The following is a 7,348-nucleotide window of genomic DNA, read 5'->3' as shown; positions in this document are numbered from 1 at the left end:
ATGCCGTTACAGAACCACCCACCAAACTCGGACCAAGCAGCGTGGTAACGGGCAGCAGCGACAGCAGCAGAGAAAGGAGGAATGGACATGGGAGGACGAGCTGGACGGTAAAGGACCCTGGGCAGAGCCAGAGGAGTATCGCCGCCCCAAAGTAGAGCTGGAGGCAGCAAAAGCGGAGAGGCGGCGTTTTGAGGAGCTAGTTCGGCAGCAGGAGCCGGATCTGGGTTACACCACTTGGGAGGAAATAGACAGGTGGTCGGTTGACCCAGGGAGAGTGCCGGAGCCCGCCTGGGATTCGATGGAGCAATGTGCGGAGGGATACCGGCGAATGAGGTTAGCACGACAGCGCGGTAGGAAGCCCGAGAAGAAACCCCAAAAATTTCTTGGGGGGGGGGGGGGGGGGCTAAAGGGTAGTGTAGCGAGGGCAGGTAGGAAACCTGCGCCCACTTCCCATGCTTACCGTGGAGAGCGGGAGTACGGGCAGACACCGTGTTATGCGGAAGAGCGTACGGTGTCTCCTGTACGTGTGCATAGCCCGGTGCGGGTTATTCCACCTCCCCGCACTAGGCGGGCTAGATTGAGCATTGAGCCAAGTGCCATGAAGCCGGCTCTACATATCTGGCCTCCAGTACGTCTCCTCGGGCCGGTGTACATGGCACCAACCTTACGCATGGTGTCCCCGGTTCGCCAACACAGCCCAGTGCGGGTTATTCCACCTCCCCGCACTGGACGGGCTACGGGGAGCATTCAACCAGATAAGGTTGGGCAGGCTCAGTGCTCAAGGGAGCCAGTATGCCTGCACGGTCCGGTATATCCGGCGCCACCTTCCCGCCCCAGCCCATTTCCTTCAGTTCCAGGACCCCGCACTCGCCTTATGGTGCGTGGCCCCAGCCCAGTACCACCAGTGCCTACACCACGCACCAGGCTTCCAGTGCGTCTCCAGAGCCCTGTTCCTCCTCCACGCACTCTCCCTGTGTCTCCAGCCCAGTACCACCAGTTCCGGCACCATGCACCAAGCCTCCTGTGCGTCTCCAGAGCCCCGTACGCACTGTTCCTTCTCCCCGCACTCGCCCTGAGGTGCGTGCCCTCAGCCCGGTACCACCAGTTCCGGTACCACGCACCAGGCCTATAGTGCGCCTCGAGAGTCCAGTGTGCCCTGTTCCTGTTCCCCGCACTAGCCTTAAGGTGCGTGTCTCCAGTCCGGTACCACCAGTTCCGGCACCACGCACCAGGCCTACTGTGCGCCTCAGCAGGTCAGAGTCGGCCGTCTGCCCAACGCCGCCTGCACTGCTCGTTTGCCCAGCACCGTCTGTACTGCCTGCCTGCCCAACGCCGCCTGCACTGCTCGTCTGCCCAGCGCCGTCTGAGCTGCCTGCACTGCTCGTCTGCCCAGCGCCGTCTGAGCCATCCGTCTGCCCAGCGCCGTCTGAGCCATCCGTCTGCCCAGCGCCGTCTGAGCCATCCGTCTGCCCAGCGCCGTCTGAGCCATCCGTCTGCCACGAGCCATTAGAGCCGCCCGTCTGTCCCGAGCCATTAGAGCCGTCCGTCAGTCAGGAGCCGCTAGAGCCGTCCGTCAGTCAGGAGCTGCCAGAGCCGCCAGCCAGTCGGGAGCTGCCAGAGCCGCCAGCCAGTCAGGAGCTGCCAGAGCCGCCAGCCAGTCAGGAGCTGCCAGAGCCGCCAGCCAGTCAGGAGCTGCCAAAGCCGCCAGCCAGTCAGGAGCTGCCAGAGCTGCCCTCCAGTCATGAGCTGCCTTACAGTCATGAGCTGCCCTCCAGTCATGAGCTGCCCTCCAGTCATGAGCTGCCCTCCAGTCATGAGCTGCCCTCCAGTCATGAGCTGCCCTCCAGTCATGAGCTGCCACTCAGTCCGGAGCTGCCACTCAGTCCGGAGCTGCCACTCAGTCCGGAGCTGCCACTCAGTCCGGAGCTGCCATTCAGTCCGGAGCTGCCATTCAGTCCGGAGCTGCCATTCGTCCTGAGTTGCCCCTCTGTCCTGAGCTACCCCTCTGTCCTGAGCTACCCCTCTGTCCTGAGCTACCTCTCTGTCCTGAGCTACCTCTCTGTCCTGAGCTACCTCCTAAATCATGTGGGGGCCTTGGGGAGGATTCTTAGGCCAAGGTCGTGGGCGAGGGTCGCCACTCAAAGGACGCTAAGGAGTGGGACAAAGACAGTGGTGGAGTGGTGTCCTCGTCCACCGCCGGAGCCGCCACCGCGGACAGATGCCCACCCAGACCCTCCCCTTGAGTTTTAGGGGTGCGTTCGGAGTCCGCACCTCGGGGGGGGGGGGGGGGGGGGGGGGGGGGTACTGTAACGTCCTGACCAGAGTTCTTATGTGTTTTGCTTGTTTAGTGTTGGTCAGGACGTGAGCTGGGTGGGAATTCTATGTTGTGTGTCTAGTTCGTCTGTTTCTGTGTTCAGCCTAATATGGTTCTCAATCAGAGACAGCTGTCAATCGTTGTCCCTGATTGAGAATCATATATATGTGGCTTGTTTTGTGTTGGGGATTGTGGGTGGTTGTTTCCTGTCTCTGTGTTTGTGTTCTGCACCAGATAGGACTGTTTCGGTTTTCACGTTTTGTTATTTTGTTATGTGTTAATGTTCACCGTGTAACGTCTGATTAAACATGTTGAACACTAACTGCGCTGCATTTTGGTCCTCTCCTTCATCCCAGGAAGAAAGCCGTTACAATTTCTCAACTTTCAATATTCAGCTCAGTTGAAACTATATTACAACAAAGATATGACATGGCTTTGAGATATGGAGCGGCGCGGGCATAGGCCTATAGATCTCATGGGTAGTAGCCTACAACTGCAAAGTTTCTTTAGGACATTACATTTACTGTTGGATGAATACATGGCTACTAGCAGTGGGTAGTCCATTATATTTAAATTTAGCAATCTAGTTCATGAGTTTTGATTTTCCACTTCCTCAGGGGTGGAACCCCAAATTAATTAGCCTATGATATTAGTGCACATAAAGCTGTCATTCATTTTTATTGAACAAAACAAAATCTGGAAATTCTGGAGTCCTATTTCGAGAGTAAAATATAGCCACTATAGTCTAATTATCAACCTAAAATTCATGCCAATCACTGGATTAAGTTGCACGTCAAAATGTGTTGAGTCATGCATTCCTGCTTGGATGTGTAAGATTAAACAATTTATGTCTTGAATACCTCAGCAGTTTATTTATTACACTTCTTAATAAAGCACTATAAATTACTATATAAGATGATATGACTGGTGCCACCAACTGTAAAAGTGAGTGGCACCAGTGACACCAAGGGAAAATGTTAGTCTGGAGCCCTGTACTAATTAACAGTTACAGGAGATGTTGATTCAGGAGAAAATGTATGACAGGCACTAATTTGCAATATAGCCAAAGTCGTTACCTTGCCTTTTATAACGTATAAAGCTTAAGCAGAAAGGCAGAAAGGCAGACAGACAGTGAAGTGGACTGGTGTGGATAAAAATGCCAGCGCCGAATTCTTGTCCCAGTCCGCTCCTGCTAAGAGCAGCAACCAGGGGAGACAACACAACACCCATCCCGCCTGCCTTGGGTGTTGTATCCCCGCTCTCTCTCTCTCTCCAAATGTTGGTGACTCTGGATGGACCCAATAGGGCTCCGAAGAGATGCCTGCTGAAGAAGTGTTAACTCTTGTTTGAACAATATGGCAAAATGTATAATACCCAAAAGTTATTATTTTTCATGAGATGGTCATAAACAATAACTAGTAATGCTGCATAGTTCTAGAAAGGTCTGGAACTCACCTTTCTGATGAAAATGTATATAAATGTATTAGGTGTAATCACTTTTGAGGACACAAGCTCAAGTGCAAAAATTATGTAAATATAAAAAATCAAACATGATTTTTTTCCATTCAACAAAAGTGAAGAAATAGGGCTTCAAATTACTGAAATGTTTTCTAAACATTGTAGCAATCAAATTATAAACGCCTTACTATAAGATTGTATCTTTCTTTTAAGGTCATAAAGATGGTCATAAACAATAACTAGTAATGCTGCATAGTTCTAGAAATGTCTGGAACTCACCTTTCTGATAAAAAATTATATAAATGTATTAGGTGTAATCACTTTTGAGGACACAAGTTCAAGTGCAAAAATTATGAAAATATAAAAAATCAAATATGATTTTTTTTCCATTCAACAAAAGTGAAGAAATAGGGCTTGAAATTACTGAAATGCTTTCTAAACATTGTAGCAATCAAATGATAAACGCCTTACTATAAGATTGTATCTTTCTTATAACTGTTAAAAAATAATATGATCATATTTAGTGAAATTTAGCAAATTTGGCCCCATTTCATATAACTGATTGACAGAGCATTTTCTGCCAAGCCTCCTCTGAGTGACGCACTGACACTATTTGAATGCCTCGACTCGTTACAACTTCAACTTTACGATAGAAATGATTTCGTCCTGTTGTGACCAAGAGAAAGTGGTTGTGTTTAATGCTAATAAATTATTTAGAGTTTTTTCATGTTGGGAGCTCATAATCCGGCTAAAAATATCACAGCGAGTTGAAACCGACCGGCTCCGTCGCTCAGAGGGAGGACAAATCGATTCTTTGTCTGGATAGGCTAGAAAATGTGACACGTCACTCCATATGCAAATAATGGGTGTGAAACCTGACACAACAAGCGTTCTTCTAAGATCCTCAATGTTCTTCGAAGAACCTTAGGGCGCTTGAACTCTAAGAGAGGTTCCTGGAGGATCCTTTGGGGAAATGGTTCCCAAACTTTTTATAGTCCCGTACCCCTTCAAACATTCAACCTCCAGCTGCTTACCCACTCTGGCACCAGGGTCAGCCCACTCTCAAATGTTGTTTTTTAACTTCATTGTCAGCCTGCCACACACACACTATACAATGCATTTATTAACATTTATTAAACATAAGAATGAGTGTGAGTTGTTGTGAACACCGCTCTTGGGAAGTGACAAATAGCTCTTATAGGACCAGGGCACAAATAATAATATAATAATAATCAATCATTTTGCTTTTTATTTAACCATCTTACATATAAACCCTTATTTGTTAATTGAAAATTGTGAATTACTGACCACAGGTTAATGAGAAGGGTGTGCTTGAAAGGATACACATAACTCTGCAATGTTGGGTTGTATTGGAGAGAGTCTCAGTTAAAAAAAAAAAATCCACACACAGTCTGTGCCTGTATTTAGTTTTCATGCTAGTGAGGGCCGAGAATCCACTCTCACATACTGTAGGTACGTGGTTGCAAAGGGCATCAGTGCCTTAACAGCTCGATTTACCAAGGCAGGACACTCTGAGCGCAGCCCAAAAGGCTGGGCATGAAAGGGATAACGAATCCAGTTGTTTGTGTCATCAGTTTCAGGAAAGTAACTTGCGTAATTGCGAACCTAACTCATTCAGGTGCTTCGCTATATCACATTTGACATTGTCCCTAAGCTTGAGTTCATTTGCACACAAAAAATCATACAATGATGGAAAGACCTGTGTGTTGTCCTTGTTAATGCAGACAGAGAAGAGCTCCAACTTCTTAATCATAGCCTCAATTTTGTCCCGCACATGGAATATAGTTGTGGAGAGTCCCTGTAATCCTAGATTCAGATCATTCAGGCGAGAAAAAACATCACCCAGACAGGCCAGTCGTGTGAGAAACTCGTCATCATGCAAGTGGTCAGACAAGTGAAAATGATGGTCAGTAAAGAAAACTTTAAGTTCGTCTCTCAATTTTTTTTAAATGTGTCAATACTTTGCCCCTTGATATTCAGCACACTTCTGTATGTTGTAAAAGCATTACATGGTCACTGCCCATATCATTGCATAGTGCAGAAAATACACGAGAGTTCAGGGGCCTTGCTTTAATTAACAAAGTTAACCATTTTCACTGTAGTGTCCAAAACGTCTTTCAAGCTGTCAGGCATTCCCTTGGCTGCAAGAGCCTCTCGGTGGAAGCTGCAGTGTACCCAAGTGGCGTCGGGAGCAACTGCTTGCACGCGCGTTACCACTCCACTGTCCCTGTCATGGCTTTTGCGCCATCAGTACAGATACCAACATGAGCAGCATTTGGCTACATACGGACCGTTAGTGGAAAACATTAAAAAATATATATATAAATGGACTGTTTGAAAATGTGAAGAAAACATTTTTTTTTAATAATTTCAAAAATATTTTTTGAAAAAAATAAATTAATTAATCACATTTTTATTTTGTACCCCCGACGGCATTGCGCGTACCCCAGTTTGGTAATACCTGCTTTAGGGGTTCTTCAAATTGAAACCCCTATACATTTTTCAAAGAAACCATTAAAAGGACCCCTTTAAATGGATCCTCGAAGAACATTTGAAAAACCTTTTGAGGTCAATTTTTTAACTAACTCCCCATATTATTATTATTAATGGTAACATGCATAACAATAACAACAATAACACTATTTTAGTTCTCAGTGTTTATTATGATTTCAGAGGCAAAACAGAATTAAAAAATCCAAATATGAGGTAAACTCCCAGCAGAGCCCCAAGTCCAATGGATATATCCTCTGGCTTGTTGATGTTAATGTGCTGATGTTCTCCGTATCCTTAGCCAGAATGTTTTTGCAGTGCATGGTGATCAAACAGGTTTCCTGTTATATTCATCAGAGGTATAGAGAGGGTGAAGTCCATGAATTAAAACAATTAGAATTATACAGATGTTTAAAGGAGCTAATGACCCTCTGTGGCTAAGTCATGCTGAAGCAATTTACTTTAGGCGAATCCAGCATCCTAACAGTGCACTGTGCACCCGCAAAATTTACTTTCCAATTAACAAGAGGTTGAAACCAGATAATTGTATATAATGATGAGATTATATTTGACCTTTATTTATCTAGGCAAGTCAGTTAACAACAAATTCTAATTTACAATGACTGCCGCCCGCTGACAAGCCCTAATCCAGACGCTGGGATAATTGCGCACCGCTCTATTGGACTCCCAATCACGGTCTGGAATTGAACCAGGTCTGTAGTGACACCTCTAGCACTAAAATGTAGTGCCTTAGACCGCTAGCCCATGTATCTGATGCTGTCTAGACAGAATTAGTATAACATCCCATAATCGTTTGGTCCAGATAGCATCAGATACATGGTCTACACATACTGAGACAGAGAGGTGCTGTTTCGCTCGCTCGGATGCTTCAACTGCGATGTATGCTTTTTTTCTGTCCGGGCGCGTCTTGGTCAAATAAATTATCAATATTTCAATATTTTATTTGAACGGGCAAGGAGGACCTGACCCGCCCATAACGCTGGACCTGGGCCACACCCTCTTCCACGCCACCTTTCCTGTGCACTGAAACGGTTTGCATACAAT

Source organism: Salvelinus namaycush, chromosome 19, assembly GCF_016432855.1.
Source record: "Salvelinus namaycush isolate Seneca chromosome 19, SaNama_1.0, whole genome shotgun sequence".
In the NCBI taxonomy this organism is placed as follows: domain Eukaryota; kingdom Metazoa; phylum Chordata; class Actinopteri; order Salmoniformes; family Salmonidae; genus Salvelinus; species Salvelinus namaycush.
The sequence above is the reverse complement of the archived record's forward strand: the minus strand, read 5'-3'. Positions refer to the sequence as shown.